Raw genomic sequence first — 20,714 nt, forward strand, 5'->3', positions numbered from 1 at the left:
TGTACTTATTGATGCCTTATCCTAAGATAATGCAAGCATGTCTAAACTCTCCAGTCTCAGCCACCTCACCCTGATGATGCTAAACACCCAAGTGTCATGTCCCTGCACCTTAAAGATCCTCAAATGAAAATGAACACAGGTCCAGTGCATTCAGACCCTCATCACTCCAGCCAGGCTCTTCTCTCATCTGAGCGCCTGGGGTAATCTGCCTGCATTATACTGGGGGGTTGGGATCAAGGCTCCCAGCCTGTAAACTTCATTAAGTCTGCACAGTAATATCTGGACTGCTTCATAGGTAAACGGAGATCTGCTCTGTCATTAGGGTCGAAGGATTAGCCGAGCTCTTTTGCACAGCAGGCGTCATTGCTTCACAGCACATACGCAAAGCTTTTTTTATTGCATCGGATTCTATGGCAAGCTTGATTGTTGTATTTTTGGTCATCAAGATTGTGGATTGAGACAGCTGTGGAGATGGATTGGGAACCACTATAGCATATTGAATGTTTAACTATTATTTCAAAAAGATCAGACAGCGTCTTCAATTCCAGCTCCAGACAACTAGCACCATTTACTGGTTTGGAGTTGAAATGTAACATGCTCATTTCAACAGAATGTATCCATGTGCATTGTATCTAATACGTAGGGTTAAATATGCAATATACCGTAGAATGCAAGTCTGGATCCACTTGAATAATTAAATGTAATTTAGGAAACGGATTTCCTGGATTAACAAATGAAATCCTAACCCATTTACCACTGAGTATTTAATAGGGCATGCAATACAAGTATGGCCGTTAGCATAAAGCAATTGCACCACATATTACTGTGCAGTCGAGTCAACCTGGAGTTCAAAAAGGATTCTGGAGTTTCAGACCAATTCTACTGACACAAGGATGGAATCATGATAATAAGACTCCTTGCTGAATGGTGTGAGCGACTCCAGGCTTTACTGTCAGCTTCATTTAACAAGCTTGTTATCTTTGTACATATAAAGTGATGCAAATAAATCTCCCAGTAAAAGAGCTTTAAAACAGCTACACCTCCTTTCAAAAAGGCTTTTCATGTAGATATAAACTACCATGCTTTACTACACTGTTTAACCATTACAAGGGACAGTGCATCACTTCCACAGAAATGCATAATATAAATAAATACAGTGGGGGTCTACTCAATTTATCTAAACAGTGGCAGAAATGAATACCACCATCATTCAAAACAAAAAACACTAAAAGCACAAAAAAGTTCACTTGCACTGTAAGAGTTGGTAGTGGGTGGCGACTGACTCTGTTTAGATCAACTGAATACATCCCCGTACCGCGATTGTGAATGCAGCTACAATGTAGTCACACTGCAGCATGCAGTTTCCTTGAGAGAACAGTGACATTTGACACAATTGAGTGTTACTGAACCAAACAAATTCATGAGTCATGACAAACGACAATGCACTGCAATGGCCTGGTTAAGGTACTGTAATGCACATGTATTTGGGAAAAAGGTTACTTTCCCTATAAGAATAAGAAAAAAAGTGGGACAATACAACTTTTAAAAGGAACTAGTTTTTGTATCAGTAATTTTGATTTTATTTTACATAACAGTCAGTTTTTACAACAGTAATTACAAAAGGAGAGACCATTAGCAGAGAAATGGAACTCGGTTCATTTTAAGCCTGATACCTAGTTTAACTGCAGTGAAAGAGCATTACATTGAAACAAAATCCAGACATACGAAATGAAAAGAAAGTTTAGTTTAAGCACATCCAAGTATTGAAATGGGTTCCAATACGTTTTTAATACCTGGATTGACTTCTCTGAATCAGCTCAATCAAACGGCGCACCACCGGGGTCAAAATAAAACCAGTATATAATATCCGGTTACCGGCACACACTTTCAATGCCGATACCAGCTGGTGCTGAGCTCTGGGAAATTCAAGTAACTTTGCTCCCCAATTTAGAGGCTTTTATGTTTGAATGACACGTGCTGATAGCAAAGGCAGGGGAGGAATGGCAGTAGTTTAGCATTTTTTCCATGAAAGCAAACCGCAGATCGAACCATTCTGAAGAAACGTCGGGCTGCTTGCGAATTTATTGAATGTTTCCTGCTGCTGTGGACCAGTGGCTATTGTTATTTATCAGTAACATTAAAACCATGATAGACCTCTATTACAAGCAGTGTACAGTGTATTAGACACATTGCATGGGAGCCTGGGAAAAGCACGGGGAAGAGCAAATTTGCCATGGGAAGACATGCAGACAGACAGTGCCAGTTCCTCTTGTTTGACAGGCACTACATCATCAAATGATCCTGGTGCTGTACCTGCCATATGGACATTCTGTTCTTTCCCTTTCCCTGGTGGCTCACTACACTTTAATACTGTGTCTGCCTTTCTTACACAACAAATCGATTTTTCTCTTGACATAGGCACAGCTCAGTAAGTAGATAGTGCATCCCACCCTCAGCTGTCACTTATGTTGCACAGCTGTGTTTCCCTCCCTAGTTTCTCAGAAGCTGTGAGGTTCCAGCACAGATTAGTATCAGACCAGGAATATAACTGAACTTTCTCAATGTCACCATCCCCTGTACAAAAGTGTTGTAGAAACAGTGTCATAGGGTTTCAAATAACTTTTATCATTAGGTTCTCACGCAAGTACTAGCAGAAATGGTTTGGTACTCACCAAAAAATGGAGACTAATTCTTTGCTTTTTGGTATTTGTGATGTTCTGGTTGATGAAATGTCCCGAGATGAGGGTTCATTGGTGTTGAATTCCTAAAACCAGGAATGTTAGTATTACTATATATTTATATTTGATTTGTTTGTAAATGTGTTTATTTTTGCTTTTTAATACGCCCGTTGTTGGTATTGTAAGCGAGTGGGGTTTGTTTCTTGTAAATAAATACTGCGCGCCTGTGCGGCGTGTTCAAACCGTCTCTGTGCCTCCATTTCGGCTCTCGCCTGCCTGCTTCAGCCGTGGTAACAACCCGAATCCATCACAAGTAGCTTTAGAAGTTTGATTTTAATAAAAACAATTATTTATTAAATGCCTACTCAATTGCTTTTGTTTACAGCTAGACTACTGTAGTACAATTTATTTCTAAGTTTATTTCTATTATTATTTATTTCTTAGCAGGCGCCCTTATCCAGGTCGACATACAATTAGTTGAAGCGGTAGCTATAGTAACCAGCGAATCCAATCGTGATTGGTTCATGCCTTAATGTTCTAAATTAATGTTCTAAATTAATTACAAATACAAAACCGAATATAATTGATTGCATAAGTATTCACCCCCTTGAGTCAATATTTGGTAGAGGCACCTTTGGCAGCAATTACAGCCATGAGTCTATTTGGATAAGTCTCTACCAGCTTTGCACATCAATTTTTGCCCATTCTTTTTAAATCGCGCATTAGTTGCTTGCAAGATCAGTGACATGACAGATAAACCAATCAGAGCGGGGAATTTGCTTTATACTTTACTAGAATGGCGCCTGCGGTATATAGTGATTGCAAGTATACAGTAGGCTACTATATTTTACCGGAGTTATGGCTGAGATAATATACATCCATATATATGTATAAAACAAATTAATAAACAGGACAGAACACTGTACACTCAGTGGCTATCACAGTGGGCGCGTTAAGTAACTGAGACTTTTTTGTGTTGATCAGTGGCAAAAACTCCTAATTAAATCCATTTTGATTCCATGTTGTAACACAATAAAATGTGGAAAAGTCCAAGAGGGGTGAATACTTTTGAGAGCCACTGTACAAAGAAGCAGTACACATATACACGTGTACTTTAATTTAGGGTCAATAGATGCCTTGTATTGGCTCTTCTGTTTATGTTTGACACGTCTTTGGCGTCAGCATAACTGCGGGTCAGGCAGCATCAAACAAGTCCAGAACAGTTGAATAGGGGTGCCGACACTGCTTTGAACTATTGAGGTCGTTTCCCGTCTTTGTAAAGCAGGTTCATAAAACACCTTTGCTTAATTTATATGTTAAGATCTGTATATTGATTGCATAATAATAATACGTTATTATACTATTATATCTATCTATCTATCTATCTATCTATCTATCTATCTATCTATATATATATATATATATATATATATATATATATATATATATATATATATATATATATATATTTAAGCCGATTTTCCTGTTTTATTATGGGTTTTTGAGTTGTTTGTTTTTAGGTGCATATCCCTTTAAAAAAGACGACCCTGTTTCTAATTACCTGATACAGAACAATCACGATATTTTGATGATATCGATATTGATAATAATGCCCACCCCTATTTTTAATTATTATTATTATCGCATTAGCAACAACGTCGTGTCTGAGCAACATTAGTTGAAACGAATACAATCATACAGTGAGCAGGCCCTATACAGAGATTGCAATAAACAGATTCCCACACACACCAAATTACTGTAAAGTAACAAATGTACATATAATGCTTACTTTCAACTAACTATTAAAACTGAATATGAAAAGCATACGCTCTTGTAAACAATCCGACAAGGCGGTCCTACGAAGGGGTTGAAAAATATTATTGTAAGTAAAATGCTGAAGTAAATGTATTTTTTTAAAGTCACATTTAAATATAATGGCTTTCAAACATCGACAACGCCTGTCATCGCCAATGACAGACTTTTATTATTTAATTATGGTCATTGATAATAATCTTAGGTACCCGGAGATCGCTGACAGATCCCAGAGACCTTGAAACTCAATAGAAAATCGGGAGGTTAGGCAGGAATGGGTCACAACCAGATAATATGCTTAACCTTGCAAGCGTGAGCACCCTCGCTGCCTATATGAAAAATGCTTTCCTGTTAACAATGTACTGACAGTATGCATTTGCGTCTTAAAAACAATATGGAAGTCTGCTTTTATTTATTTATTTATTTTTTATTATTGGTGCGCATGCGTACCAGTTATGTGAACCCCTGCCAATAACCTAAGCAACAACAGTAAAATATAAATCCGAAAAGCTTCTTGTAACTATAGCAACTACAGAGTTTTATAACAGAGTGTTGTCAGAAACACATGATTCCTAATAAAGCAACAGGCCCTTTCTGTTATTTTTTATATTTTTTTCTGATACGTGATAATACTTGTGATTGACCCTGACTTATTAAACTTGTGGCTTTGTTACGACGCATTCATTATTCTACCATTAGCATTTTTACCAAATGCATTTCAAAATGTTACTATGTTTTTAAAAATATATAAGTATTGTGCAAAGACAAGAAAACTAATGTAAAATACAGTTCAATTACAAAAGGGGAAAAAAAGGAATTTGTTAAAAAAAAATAATGGGAAGTATCCAAAAATCACTTTACGGTATATTTTAAATTTTTGCAAAGTTTCCAACCCACAAGTATCACTCGTGATGGCAACACACAGCAGCTTTTTAAAACCAGTCATTTCCTCAGTGGAAACTGACTGGCAGGGCTGGTATACAACTTGCATTTTCCACATAAAGGAAAACATTTATTAAGAAGCCACATGCTGATGAGGAAACATCCACTCGTTCAACAATGGAAAGCCAGACACACAGCAGGCAGGGCAACTCGTGCCACTCATACCAGGCAGTGCTAGCTTCTGAGTATCATCAATCATGTGCCTGGTAGCAACAAGCCAAGTGATTGTTTCCTGCTCCCCTCCTTCCCTTTCTTCCAAGTCACAGCCATTCACCTCAGCAACAAGGGGAAACCATCCTAGCTTACAGTGTTGGGAAACCCTTCCAACAGTATTTTAAGGTGCCACGCACCAGGGCATACAGTTAGGCAATCATTTTGATTTAACTAGGTAATGGAGACAACACACTGTAAAGTGAGGGTGGCAGACTGGACGGTGATCCACAGTACAAACATTCATACAACAAACTACACAAACACACATGTTCTGCATAAACCTAACAAGGCTTGTTGCAGTGTCGTTCTACCCTTCTCCTCCCATCCTTAACCTCAGACTGCACCAGCCAGTCTTGAATAATGTAAAGGGGCGGGGCTCAATAAGTGACAATCATTAAAGGTATATGCACTAAACGGGTCTTAAAAGGATCATTACAATACATACAGTACATCTACCTTTGTTAACAGGACAAGAAATCTACAGGAGTTGAACTATTTATCGAAAGCATCTGCCATAGCACGTGGTCCATGGGGAGCCAGGACAGGACTAAAGCCATAGGCTGACACTGCAAGGTGTCTCGGTTTTCAAAGGATTTATACTAGAGAGGGCATCATTTCAATCTAATATACGACATAAATCCATACAGGTGATACAAGACCACTCCTTGAGGATCAACTTTTTTCTGGTTGGAGGTAGAAATTTGCAACACTGTTCTCAATCACAAAACCGCTTAATGACTGACCTTTTTTTAACTTCAGCAAACTTGCATCGATAGCGGAAAAACTGAAGACGACTACCTTATTTTACCTTGAAGAGTTCCAAGAAATTACAGCTTGGAAAAAGTAAGCCTTGTTTTTTCAGACAAGCAGTATATAAAACAGCTATCCAAAGGAAAACAGCCCTATAGCCTACTGTTAAATAAGCACTGGTAGAACTGGAGTTACTGTAAAAGTGGTATGTAACATTTTATATAAAGGCATGATTTCCTACATTTTCACCTTACCCTAGGTTCCATTAGTCTTCAGTCAGAACCAGTACTGGGCACTGTTGTTGTTCTACAGTAGTTCAATAGCCTTTGTAATTTATATATACTACAGTACCATGCATTGGGATAGTCTTGTGGGAGGGTAAATGTAGCAATGTTTGACCAGCTGGAACCTACAGTATTATACATACTGTATAGCACTTAGAATATTAGAATCAGTTAATGTAGCCTTATTTGGGGCACCAAGTAAATGCAGTTCACCTATCAGAGATAAAAAGGCATCCCATTATTATGAAAGTAAAGTCACCGAATACACTATGAATTGGTGTCACATACCTCAATTGGTACTAATCTTGGATTTCCTCACCTAAGGTAATATTCGGTAGTCCAATGGGGGTCTGTGAAACCCTAGGTATATGTTCCAGTCAGTGTTCTTTGTGTTTAAAAACCAAAGTCCTCCATTAACTCAGTTGTGGATGCACTTGATAACTCATCTTGAGAACCACTCATCTGTTGTTCTGGAGATACTGTAGACTAAGAAGGGAATGCACAATATATGTATGATCCTTGTAAATGCATTTAATATAGATCAGATGGGGTGGATATGTTTTTTCCCCTACTCTTATGGGATACATTAAATGTATTTGACCCTGTCCTCTATTAGAATAACATTAGGTTAAACCCATTTCATGCACTCTAATTAGACAGGAGGTGAAACCTTCCTTCGTGTAATCACAGTGTAATGACACTAAGGAAGGCATTAGCGGAAATGTCTGCCCACTTGACTTAGTCTTACTTCCCCTGCTGTAGTTTATATCCAGCTGTTAATTAACTGGGCAATCTCAAATCACAGCCAGTAAGTGGCACCAGAACCTTTTCCTGAAATGATTCCTCTCCCTTAGCGTGTAGGATGAGTCAGCTATGTCTTAGGGGGCTGACCTTTAAGACCAGGTTTAACATTCTGCTTGGGAACATTCCTGCCCTGCTTGTTTTGCAATGTACAAGGGCTTTCTGATTTTAAATATTAATCGATAAAGATTGATTCCTTACTAGTGGATACAAATCAATGCAATTAAATGAAACGGTCCATCTACCATCCTCCCAGCATGATGTCAATGCAGGTGACACTCTAAACGCCAGTCTTAAAAAACAAAACTCTCTGCTTTTCTAAGCACATCCTTATAATGGTACTGGGTATTTCCATTGGTGGGCCATTCTGTGGAAATGGTACATCTTTTACAATGCTAAGTCATATATCAACCTAATGGCAAAACCAAGATTATAGTGATTGGTCTGCTATTGATGATGGCTTATTCAATCTAATGTACAATTTTCATGGAATAAGTGCCTTGGCTTCATTTTCCAATGTTTCTCCCTATATACACACACCTCACAGACTCAGAGGATTGGTGACTGCAGATCTCTCTGGCTGAACAATCACTAGCAAAGGTGCAGCTTTTCCAGAATTCTTCATCTCGTGCTTGCATGTACAACGAGGGATGTGCCAGCACATCACCCCAGTTTAACCTCACTTGCACTGGCTCCCTGTTTCATACATAACTGCTGGGAAAGTGACTCCTACAGTGAAAATGTTTTATATTACATTTAGACAAGTGCTTTGGTACTCCTTTGAAGAATTTATTTCTGCATTGAAAATAACACACACTTTTCTATGTGGACATGTGTTGAAAGCTTGTGACTCTTAAACTTGTGATCGACTTGCTGGATGGATTGGAAAATGTGTTTCTGCCTTCATAACAGTTGGTAAATGAAACACGCACAATTGTAGATTGTGAGATAAACACACTTCTAGTTAAACCTGTGTTTAAAGATTACTTGTACAAAGTATGCTGTGTGTTTCGTTGATTTTATGACAAATGTTGCAAAAGAAATTGCTAACCCTGAATGGGGGTGTATATATCTTTATGTCTCTAACACTAGGAAGGGCGTTCACAATCGATATGTAGGAGGCTGGCCTCCAGGGACCCTCACCCCAACACAGCAGACCAGAAAAGTAACAGCTGGCTGTCTTATTCGGTCCACTGTTTAATTAGAAGGAGGATTAACTTGGCTGTTTTCTAGCTGGGCAGGTGCATCAGTCCTGGGGAGAGAGGGATTTCACTTACACTGGAGGTCACATTGATCTGTTCAGGAACTACAGATGTGCCCATTTGAAAAAAACAAACAGTATGCTGCATATGCATACGTATGTTCTATCCTCTGCCTTATGTGCAGTTCTATAAAGTGTTTTGTTTTATACATATGTGAAACATATATTTCTAAATACTGTGCAGTGTATGAAGTCAATTTGGCCACTTGGCCCTGCTGTTAAAACAATGAGAATATGGCGCTGTAACCCATTCATCTTTAAGACATGCTCTGTCATCAAGATAACTAATAAATAGCAAAACACAGCTTATTCATTTATTTTATTTTTTTTACAGAGGAACACATCAACTTTTGATAGTATCCTTCAATCTGATTAGGAATGGTTTTTTTTTGTTCCCTCCAAAAACACTGACTCAGATTTAGAAGAAACTGAGTCCAGGAAAAAGTTCTGGCTAGTGCCTTCAGCAGTGTAAAGTTGAAAGCATCAAAGTTATTTTAGAATCATCCTTTATATCCAGTATCATTCGACATATACAAAAATATATATAAAGATAGCAGTGCAATTACAGTATGAGGCCTGCAGGTGGTGCTATGTGCAATTGTTGTTTATCATTGTACAACCTATCCAAGGTACATTATCACTTGCAGATGGCAGATTCTTGCATTCACGTCAAGCCTCCTGATTCTGGTTTCACCTTCTGCTATTTGTCAATTCATAAACGTGGTTGTGAATATCATGAACACCAGTCGATTGCTTTTTGCTTGTTGCATTAACTTAAATTATTATTATTATTAGTTTATTTAGCAGATGCCTTTATCCAAGGCGACTTACAGAGACTAGGGTGTGTGAACTATGCATCAGCTGCAGAGTCACTTACAATTACGTCTCACCCGAAAGACAGAGCACAAGGAGGTCAAGTGACTTGCTTAGGGTCACACAATGAGTCAGTGGCTGAGGTGGGATTTGAACCGGGAACCTTCTGGTTACAAGCCCTTTTCTTTAACCACTGGACCACACAGTGGTTAAAGAGACCAAACAAATATGTTGCATGTAACAAAACGGCGACACCTAGTGGTGGGCAGGTTTTTTTCTAAAATTACCTCTTCATGGACGAGCATTTCCAACTATTCTATACACGGTAAATTCGAATGAAGCCCTCTGACTGGCCCTCTCTCCCCTGGCCTCGCCACACGACAGCTTGATTGGTTACCGAGTTTCAATGGGCGGTGTCTATGTAAATACAGTACTTAGTAAACGGAGACATTGAAAGAATTCCACGTGGATCGAATTTCATGATTTAAAAAAAAAAAATCCAAAAATGGCGATTAAAATGGTTAAAATGCTTTACTTTCTATATTAAAATACACGAGGGCATCAACCGAAAAAAAATTCGAAACTAACACCAGCTACATAAACAACAATAGCACATTCAGAAAATCCTCAAATTATTAATACTGTGTGTTTTAAAGATAATAAACCGATTTGCAGTTGCACATAATCTAATAGATTAGAAATGTACAACCAAAGTGAACCATAAAAAAGTAATGTTAGACTCGCCGTAGCTTTTTAATTCCGTAGTGATTCAACAAAGTAAATCAAACTGCATGAACAGTGAATTAAACATGGTAACAGAATCCTAGTGACAAGCTGGTGGTTACTTCAACGCAATCCCTATAATCTTTTCTAAATATAAACGAACGCTCTTGCCTGTATTAATTTATTCTTAATTCCCCAGCAGTAAATTAAAATGTCCACCTCAAAAAGCCTCAACATGTGACTGCCCATAAAGCAGTCTGACTGTTTCCATTTGCACTAAATTACATTCAACAGCTTCAACAAGCAAGGACATGCCGTCAGATCCCTAAAACAAAGGCACTATTCCAACACTACAAAATGACTTTCGTTCGGTACAAGCTTCTGTGAAAAAAATGCAAAGTGAGAACCAGACTCCCATTGGAAGTGTAAATTACTGGTAATAGCAATGAAATGGCTAAAGAAAACAAAAGAAAAAAAAATGTCACTGGCTGACCGGCCAAGGATTAAAGCACATGGCGATGTCTTCATAAAGACAAGTATATGTCCCACTCTGCATTGACAGGGACCAGTTATATTTACAACTGGATATAGGCTATATATTTAGCTGAAGAGTGGTCAATAGCCAGAGCTTTGTAATGGAAATTCCATGCCTGTAAATGACACTAGGCAGTGTGCTGTTTGCGTGCTTGTAGTGTCCACTTTCCTAGAATGACCTATTTTATTAATTAACTGGTATAGTAATGGTTGTATCAGGCAGGTTTGGCACAGTACACATTCAGTAACAAAAAAAAAAAAAAAAAAAAGTTTAAAAAGATAAAATACTCTATTGCACTTTCAAGCACATCAGCAGATAGAACACACATAAAATACAGAAAATTACTTCTGGATGACATCAGTCTTTTTATATCATCAGAATCTCCACATCCGCCATAAATATAAAGCCGCAGCTGTTAGCACACGTTTAATTCTAAAAACTAGAATACGTAAATATGGGTTCATGCATAAAAAGAAATAAAAACAAAACTGTATCTAGAAAAAAGTTACAAGTTTTTGTTTTTTGTTTTTTGTTTTTTTTTAACGATACAAAGCACACATCACAAGCAGCCAAAAGTAACATTCTTACCAGATTAGTTGAACAATGTTGCCACGCTGGATTCTAAGTAATCCTTTATTGCTGATTTTGCGTTTATATTTCTGTAACCTGGGGATTCGTGTTTTTTTTTTTTTAACTCTACAAAGTTTCAAACACAAGCAGCAACGAATAACCGCTAGTCGTCCCTGAAGAGAAGATGCTGTGTTCTAAAGGGGGCTTCGAGAATCTAAAACTGAGGGTCGTGATCCGCCCCTTTAACCAGGTGCCCAATCACTATTCCCGCTTTGAGAGTGCCACCCAGGCTGCCAAGCCGATGGGCAAGCAAAGCATATGGTATTACCACAAGTGTTTTTAAAGGAAAAGGTTGCTATTTACATTTACTAACTCTTTAATGTCAAACTCTGTGAAACGTACGTTGATACACACACACACACACAATTATGCAACTGAAAATTGTAGAAACAAATAATTGAGCTCGCTTCTTCTAGATTATATTCCAGTGGTTATGATGACACGTCACCGGTCATTTTATCATGTTTTTGACAACCTCGTCTAATCCCCAAATTGTTGTCTAAGTGATATCCGTATTTTACGTAAAATGGCATGTTTGCTATGAATCTGGCCTCACTATTCTGTACAGTGTTTATTGGAACACTACATATCCTGCTGTGATAAAATGCATTAACATTTTTTGTCCGAAATTAAGATTTTGTGGTACTTTCGCTGAGGACTTCGCTGCTTTGTCCCTGTCCTTTATTCGGGTCCACGTCTGTGGCTGGAGTGTCCCGCACTGTCCCCATCTAGTTATTTGCATTCTTCCGTCAGTTATTATTATTATTATTATTATTATTATTATTATTATTATTATTATTATTAATTACTAAAAGAAGTCCCAGCTGTTGCCAAATAACCATACTCATGACTTTCTGGTATGATGAAGACAAAGACTTTGCAGTCAGACTGCAGCCAACAGAACTCAGAGCCTTAGAACCCGATATCTATTGCAGTACCACGGAACTATATCCTACAGTATGCAAAGGCAAAGGATACTCTAGGAACATCAGAACCACCAGTTTGCAGCTCCTTCACATCAGCAAAGATAACTGCCTGCTGTCAGTGGTACAAACGTCTGACTGTTCTGCCAAACACAGCAGAACAATAAGACCCTTCCATCCAGTGCTATTGCTTCTCATTGACTTCACAGAGGGTGAGCTAACATGGAGGGCTAACATTGTGTCCACCCACCCCACACGACTGCTTGTCCGAGCAGATAACGAGGTGATTAAATGATTTTGCTCCAGATAATTAACCACGTTGAATGTGTCTTGGGAATTGCTAGATGATACTGCGGTGTAAACCAGTTAGGATCAAAAGGACCAACACCCCTCTTCTTCTAATTCGTCTTCTGCAATGTTTCCTTTGTTTTAGTAGCTTTTACAGTACAAATTCATAAGGTTGGAGATTAGATCTTTAGCCATTTTGATGTACAGCCACCAAAAATAAAAATGTGCCTGATGGATAGATGTGATCAAACTGGACAGTCATCAAAGTCTTTCCCATGAAGCATGTGCTAGCCTATGGAAGAAGGCAGTAAACAAGTACCAAGGAATCCCAAATAATATTAAATTGAAAAGGATTGTGGAGCACTGCATCTTTATACTTGGTTTCCCATGAGACATGAGAATATTAAGTGGACTGTCTTGCTTGAATGGCCTAGGGTAGATAGCAGTAAAAGAGCAGCACTAAATGTTCCAGACCCTCTTATAGCAGCTGAAAAGGTCAGCTGTGCAACATTTTAATATGGTTCTGTGAACAGACATAGTCTTTTTATAGCACATTATCCAGACCCAATACCTATGCACTGTTGATTTGGGGGGCTGCTTTATGTGAGCCAGGACTGGTAGCAGAGAACGGCAGTAACTAAACATTAATCTATTTGTTTGACCTTTCGGGAAGGGAAGAGTTTCCGATGAGTGTTTCGAAATCCTAAAAAGGATAACCCTCTTTAGACCAATATGTTGCACAATGAACTCACAGAGTATTAAATAAAAGAACTATCTGGCCCTACACAACATTGTCACAATCGATGGGAAAATCTCATGTCATGTGGCGGCCAAGACATGGACTTGCATATCATTTGAGAGTCCCCAGTTCTGCTCTAAAATATCTCTTGGTATGTGAAACATCAGAACAATTTGCTTTGCGTTTAATCAGAAACTCAAAATCGTGAAAGTGTAAAAAGTTGCCTGGATGTAAACATGGATGTAAAAAATGACAGAGATGGATCTAAAAGAGGTAGAAAACAACACGTGAATAAATATAATGCTGTATTTCTTGTACCCTGTTTTTGTCAACATATTGTACTCTGGGCAAAATCGGTGACCTGCGTCCTGTACACTTTGTATGCATTGGGTGTGTTCCACAAAAGAGATAATACTGAGTCACTACTATGCATGTTAAGACATTTAACACCATGCACAAATATAAGGCTAGATACAAGCAGGGGCGTTTTTATGGTGGGGTTGTGCATGCACTGATATTTACGTATTCTAGTTTTTAGAGTGTCTTGGCCATGGCATAAATCATATGGGTTTTTTTTGTAATCATTGAAAATTTGTAATGATATATTTCAGTAAACAAAAAAGAAAAGAAAAAAACACCCTAACCTACGAAGCTACAGACCTCTTAATCTAAATAAGGTTGTTAATAAATCGACAGAACTATAAGGCCAGCATGTAGGCTCCCTGTGTAAGGGGCGCTTCATTGCCGTACAAACTGATAAATAACATTACAGCAGTCCTCTTAGTCCCACAGCATTATTACAAGATCAATCAGTCTCCTTACAGGCCCTGAGACACCCACCACTTTCTACAAGACAGCAAGTTCTAGCATTTGATGTTTGAGAGACTACTTTGAAATCGGCATCACAATCCACACGCTTGTTGCCCTTTAAAAGATAGACATAGCAGGCAGGGCTATAATGGGAACATGTCACATGGACCCTAGAAAACTAGTGCTAGCGTGTTCCTGGTAAAGGAGGGATCAGCACAGCCACAATTAGTGCAGTTTGTATGTCTATAACTATAACACATGCAATGGTAGAATATATAGTAATACATTCAATAATATTATTTGACATCTCTTTGACAGTTAAAACTTTTGTACTGAGTTTTGAAAACTTGATCTGCTGCACACAACTTTCGGGTGAGACGTAGTTGTAAGTGACTCTGCAGCTGATGCATAGTTCACACACCCTAGTCTCTGTAAGTCGCCTTGGATAAAGGCGCCTGCTAAATAAATAAATAAATAAATAAATAAAAAATAAACTAATACATGGATAATTCGAATTTTTTTTCTTCACAACTACACTGGGGCTGACTCATAAAAAAAAGTTCTTAAAGATGTGAGTGTTATTTGATTGCTCTGGTTAGTTTTTATTCCCAAACCTCAATCTCATTGCGCATGTATAGTCTGCAACATGGGATAATCACTCTCCACCACCTCAGAGCTGAAGATCCTGTGGGCCAACACACTGAAAAACATTGACTGATAATAAGCATCTTATTAAGAATGCATTATTGAGTTCTTAAAGATATAGAGTAATTACAGATGGCATCTAGAAGCTGGGAGCCTCTGTCACAACACATCATGGAGTCACCTATGATCAGATCAGATATTGGGAGATGATATGCTAAGAACATTGGACTACCTATCATCTCCAGCAAAACTCATTATCATTACTAAAATATTTTCTACAGTGTAAACATAGGTATTAAGCCAACCATAATGGGATTCCAAAAGGCTTTCAAAAGCCTCTGCTTTGTTTACTCTTTGAGAGTGTAATTAATTAGTAGCCAAGTGCTGGGATGTACAGTTTGGTGAAAGTTCTAGCTTGTAGTTTCATCACAAGTCAATATTGTGACAGGGGGGCCACTGTACTTTAAGCAAAGCAAATTGATATGTGAAGCTACAGTTGTGTTCAAAGACTAACTAAACCATCATTTAAATACAGAACGTGTAACCTAAAGCAACAGCATTCATACCTTATCTAATCTAAAGCTCTTTGGGATATGTAAACAAGGAAAAGTTCTATACAAAATGAATTGTTGTTAGTGTGACAGAAAGTTATAACGTCCAGAAGGTAGAAAGGCAAATATGAAATATATCACTCAATGAAATCAATGTTTGTTGCTGGGTTTTATGTATGTTCCTGTTTAATTATTGTTTCCCTTGTTCTTCCCTCTGAACTTGAATGGCATCACTGTCAAACCAATCACCCCTTTACACTAACCAAACTGAATTAAGATCAGCAACTCTGCGTGACAGAGATTCAAACCTACAAACTTTGAATGTATGCCTCACTCCTGCATAATGATTCAGTACCCTATTTCAGGTTTTGAAACCAATTTGCAACCTACTTATTATTTTTTCCAACTTTGATTGTAGTTGCACAAGTGGTTACATGTGAATTATATTGTCAATAAACAACCACATGTGTAATTACAGTGTTGTTACAGTTTTATTAAGCATAACCTAGGAGCTCTTTACAATAAAAAATTCTGCCCATTAGACAGGAACCCTTACTTCAGTGAGATAGAAAATTGAACAGTGTTGTTTATCCTGGCCTCTGACTGATTGGGCTGAGGGTCACAGAAAGCCATCCCTGAATCCTTTGATCCTCAAGGCCTGGAAAGTTGCCAGATAGATAGGCGCTGTTTTAAAGTGCATTGGCACTGAGGTATAGAATAACAGCCATTGTTGACTCACATTGCTGACGGAGAGGGATTGCTGAGCCATCTCTTTTTGGAAGCTACACTGTTTAAAGTAGAAAAGGCTTATGTATTTATTGCATACTGTTTCTAGCTGTATACTGCTAATATTCCACTTTGAGAGGTTTCAGCCTTGTCAATGCTTGGATGGTCTGACCCATGTATGAGACGCAAAGATATTATTAAATAGTTGAAAAATGTTGACTTAAGAGGGATCTTAAGATGTTTCTATCTTTTTTTTAAAAAAAACATCTTACTGGTTAAGACCAGTATCATCATAATTCTTTACCAGTCAGAATGCTCATTCAAATTGTCCCGGTACAAGTAAAAACATTTTTTCATTCTGAAAAATGTAGAAGACTTTTTTTAGAATAGCTTGTGAAATGACATATGTTTTATTAAATTTAAAGATGCTGTTTTTATAATTCCATAATGTTTTATCAATGGTATCTTTTGGCCATCTCCTCCACACTCAGACACACTGCCACCCCATTCACACTGTACTTTCTCTCAGTTTTATAGCATATGCAGGACAGCACATGAAGCTTTAGATTAGTATTGCATAGGGAGGCATTACGTTCCACACATAAAGTAAAGAAATGATTAAACAATAACTAATAGGCTCCTTGTGGGAGGACACGACCAGCTGCTAATGACCTTCTTATTCTGTAAGATGGATTCTTGAGCTTACTGGAGAAACTAACTGCACTTGGATAATGATGCCGTTGAATTAGCAAAAGTCCTTGCACTCCGAGTGAAAAGAGAAATGGTTGGATTATATTACCCCAAACTGAAATGCGTTTTAATAAGCACTTTCTAATGTTAATGGACTTTGCTGGGAAACAAAGAAAGGGATTATCTTGTTACATTAGAAATCCCATTTTGTAAAGGGTGTGGCTGGCGCCAATACTGAGTACAAACTTGTCTTCTCTTAAAACATTTATTTTGTATGAATCCAACATAATTGTCTGGCTTCTAATACCCCTCTTCAGACCACCCGCCTGGAATAACTGTATCTTCATTGTGGAGAGAGAAAATAAACTGACAACAAACCTGTGCTTTTCTGGAAGGTGTGCTCCATACAATAAGATGAACATCTTAAGTGGTTTTAACCAGATTGTTTTGTATGCATTGGCTTCAATGCAAAACTTTCATAAGTGGTATTTATCATAATGTTTAGAAAGTGGCACAAAGTTTATTCACTATTTTTATTAATTGGTAATGGAGTAAAATAATGTAAATGGTTATTATAAACAGGGGCTTGTTTATATTTGCTGGGTACATCATGGGAAGAAAAGTAAAAATGGTTATTTCCATTCAAATATCCAGATAATTCCATCAGGATAATTGTATACTGATAAATGATCACTCTAAATTGTTCTGTATAAATAAGATGGGCAAGTGTTTTGCTGTCTGTCTTATTGTTGTAGTTATGTAAAAATAAAACTATGCTTGGCGTAAATATATACCAGTGTTGAGTAAGTTTGTAAATCTGTTTAGGATTGGTTGACAGGTGACTTTTTATTCAAGACTGGATAAATCACAAGGAAGTATCTTAAAAGTGATGACTTGATGGGCCATACTAAATAAAATGAGCTGAGTCAATGCATTTATTACAAGTACAGTCTAAGCACCAATGATTGCCCACTTCTTGGTGGCATGACTCCAAACTAAGAAACACAAAATACACATTGCTAACCTTAAAGCCATAATCAGATTGTAAAATGTATTTTGGGTCTCCCAGCAGGTTGATTTTTATGTATAGATGCCATTTAAAGTGTGAATTGTCCTGTACCAGATGAAGCAGTGACCTAACCTGCGGATAAAGCAGCCTATGGATCTGTGAATTTACACTACCCCCAACAGGTGTTATGACTGTGGGAGAGCTGCGTTTCACTGCATCAGAAAGTTAAGCTTTCTGAGCCTTCCCACTTGGACAAAGTACTTAAGTGCTTTCACCCTCTATTGCACGAATTATGATTAACTGACTAACTTTATTGTATCCAAGGATTCATTTTATACCTCAATGTTACATATTTGACCATTTAATACATGGAAAATGTACTATATAATTCATAAATGTATGTATTTATTTTATTCTTTCTGCACATTACTTTGTCCCATTTCAAACACAAATGAACGTATTAAAACATATACAATTTCATTAGTTCCATTTAATTTGATTCTATTTTTTATTACCTTTTATTTGTTTTCACAAAATAGGTCTGTGACAGAGCAGCCGGGTGTCTAAGGCGTTCAGGAGGTAGGAAAGAGACTCAGAGTTCAGGACTTGCGGTTTTAAGCGCTGCCTGGGGTTAAGTCAACAAAAACACTGCTCACAGAGCAAAATAAATAAGGTTTAACAAAAACAAGTCATGAACACCCTTAATATAAACACAGAAACAAAATAATTGGCACAAGGGCCAACATAAAGGTTCAGACAAAAAGACTACACAGTTGTAGGCTGGGCATTGGCCTTCATTACAGTTACAAACACTCACAGTGTAAACTCCCTTCTTTCCAAACAAAAGATTTTTCCCTCCTTAAATACCATTAATCATTCAGTTAAGGCTCCAGCCACATTCTCACATGTATTTGGCAGGGATAGGAAATTAACCCCATCCCTGCCAACCACCACCACCAATACACAAACCCTACTATTTACAAGCAGGGCCCTGCCCTGCCACAATATCTTATCCATAACTTGAAACAATGACACATACAAATTCTAGACTATTTTCTCTATAGATGTAAAACAGGGATGTGCAATTACAGGATCTGCCTGTGGGAGGTTTAGCTTTCCAAAGGGGAGTCTGATTAATGTAACCACGTCACTTAATTTATATTTTTAAAGCGTCAACAAGTAAATACATGACTCATTTCAGCTAAACCCTTTGAAAGCCATATACTTAGTGACACAAATCAGCTTTTAGAAATCATTTTGCAACCTAGTTCTTATTTTGCCCCTTTTGAAAATCATGCTGAAAGTCTCCAAAGAGGCTTGCCATTGGCCACATGTGATGATGATGGTAGTGACTCATGCTTTAATATATTTTTACATTCAAATTAAAAAATATATTGTAACGACCAGGACAATTGCTTTGTTGCAGGACTTGTTGTCTGTTCAGTTTGTTTGTTTGTCTTTTATGTTACATGTATTATAAGGGGATACCGTTACTTAGCATGGGAAGGGGAGTGAGAGAATGAGTGGGGAGAATGTGTGTTGCTGTTTTCGGGGATTGCAGAGCATGGATGTGATTGGTTGATGAGCCATACAGCGGCGGGAAACGACGGAAAGTTATATAAGGGGGTGCATGAACCTGGGGTCAAGGTTGCCCCAATTGTTTCTACAAACTTGGCTTGTGTTTTTCAGGCACAATAAAAGCGGATCAAACTTGCATCAAAAACACAAGCCAAGTTAGGAGAAACAATTGGGGCAACCTTGACCCCCACCGCTTTTACAGTTGTGCCTATTATCTTGGTGCTGGCCAAGGTTGCCCCAATGGTTTCTTGAAACTTGACTTGTTTTTTTGATATCACCACTTTAAATGGCTGGACACCTTTGATAACTTCGCATTTTTTCACATTGCCAGTGGGTTTTTGTTTCAGATAAATGACATACAGTTTTCCTATGTTTTTAAATATAAATTGTCTTTTATTATCTAAAAGGCATTCTACTCTGGCACAACACTTTAAAAAAACAATAAATATTTTTACATTTTGTTTATATAAAGTTTTACACAAAAAAATGTACTTAGCATTTTGCTGTTATGCCATGTACTTCAACAGGTGGCAGAGGTTGCGTTTGCTTCCTTGGTTACCAGTCAGGATGATCACATGACTAATTCCAACAGTTTTATTGGATAGAAGAGGAGTAATTTGTACATAACAAAGAACAACACAATCTGGCAAATGTGTTTTAGTACTAAAATAAACTGTTTTTCATTGGTGCATGACGTGGTGCAATACAGGGTTAATTGGAAAAGAACCATAAACCTAAAAATAAAAGCCTGTGCACTGTAACAGGTTCTTGCTTAATGTTTAAACGTGTCCGTTATGAGAAGCACCTTTCTAACAGTCATAATTGCTTAGTGTCCAATCAGAGGCAAGGACGGTAGGGGTCCAGTGCCACACCCCCTCAGCTCAGAGTGATTACCGACAATAAATGAAAAGGGGAGGTTGGGATTAGCCAGAGGTACACAATTATTGGACATTCTAGACTATTGGATTACTTAACTTTTTAGATCACTGGATATAATTATTTTACAAAAAAAGGATAATACTTGTCTGAGACACAATGTAGCATTCATAACATAAAGGCTACATAATACTGCATAATTAGTGCATACTTGCATGCTTTTTCATAATCAATTTGCAAACTGACATAACATAACCATATAATTATTGTATTTTAGTAACTCTTGTTACAAACTAAAAGCACTGGAATTAAAAAAGTCAGAGTTTTATCAACACTTGAATGTAATTCCTAGGATATATATATATATATATATATATATATATATATATATATATATATATATATATATATATATATATATACTTTTTCTGCAGAAT

The 20,714-nt window shown here is 37.6% G+C and overlaps 1 protein-coding gene across 3 annotated transcripts in view; it reads right to left on the minus strand.

The window, feature by feature from the left end:
• LOC131701492 (sodium-coupled neutral amino acid transporter 3-like) overlaps nucleotides 1-11,578 on the minus strand; it is a 36,023-nt gene extending 24,445 nt beyond the window's left edge. For 2 of the 3 annotated variants that reach the window (XM_058999579.1, XM_058999577.1), the window contains exon 1: nucleotides 11,401-11,578. The gene's annotated coding sequence lies outside the window, so the exon portion shown is untranslated. Of the gene's footprint in view, nucleotides 1-2,672; nucleotides 3,066-11,400 lie in introns of those variants that run through there. The other variant, XM_058999578.1, reaches the window with a different exon arrangement.
• Nucleotides 11,579-20,714: the final 9,136 nt, after the last annotated feature.

Source organism: Acipenser ruthenus, chromosome 25, assembly GCF_902713425.1.
Source record: "Acipenser ruthenus chromosome 25, fAciRut3.2 maternal haplotype, whole genome shotgun sequence".
In the NCBI taxonomy this organism is placed as follows: domain Eukaryota; kingdom Metazoa; phylum Chordata; class Actinopteri; order Acipenseriformes; family Acipenseridae; genus Acipenser; species Acipenser ruthenus.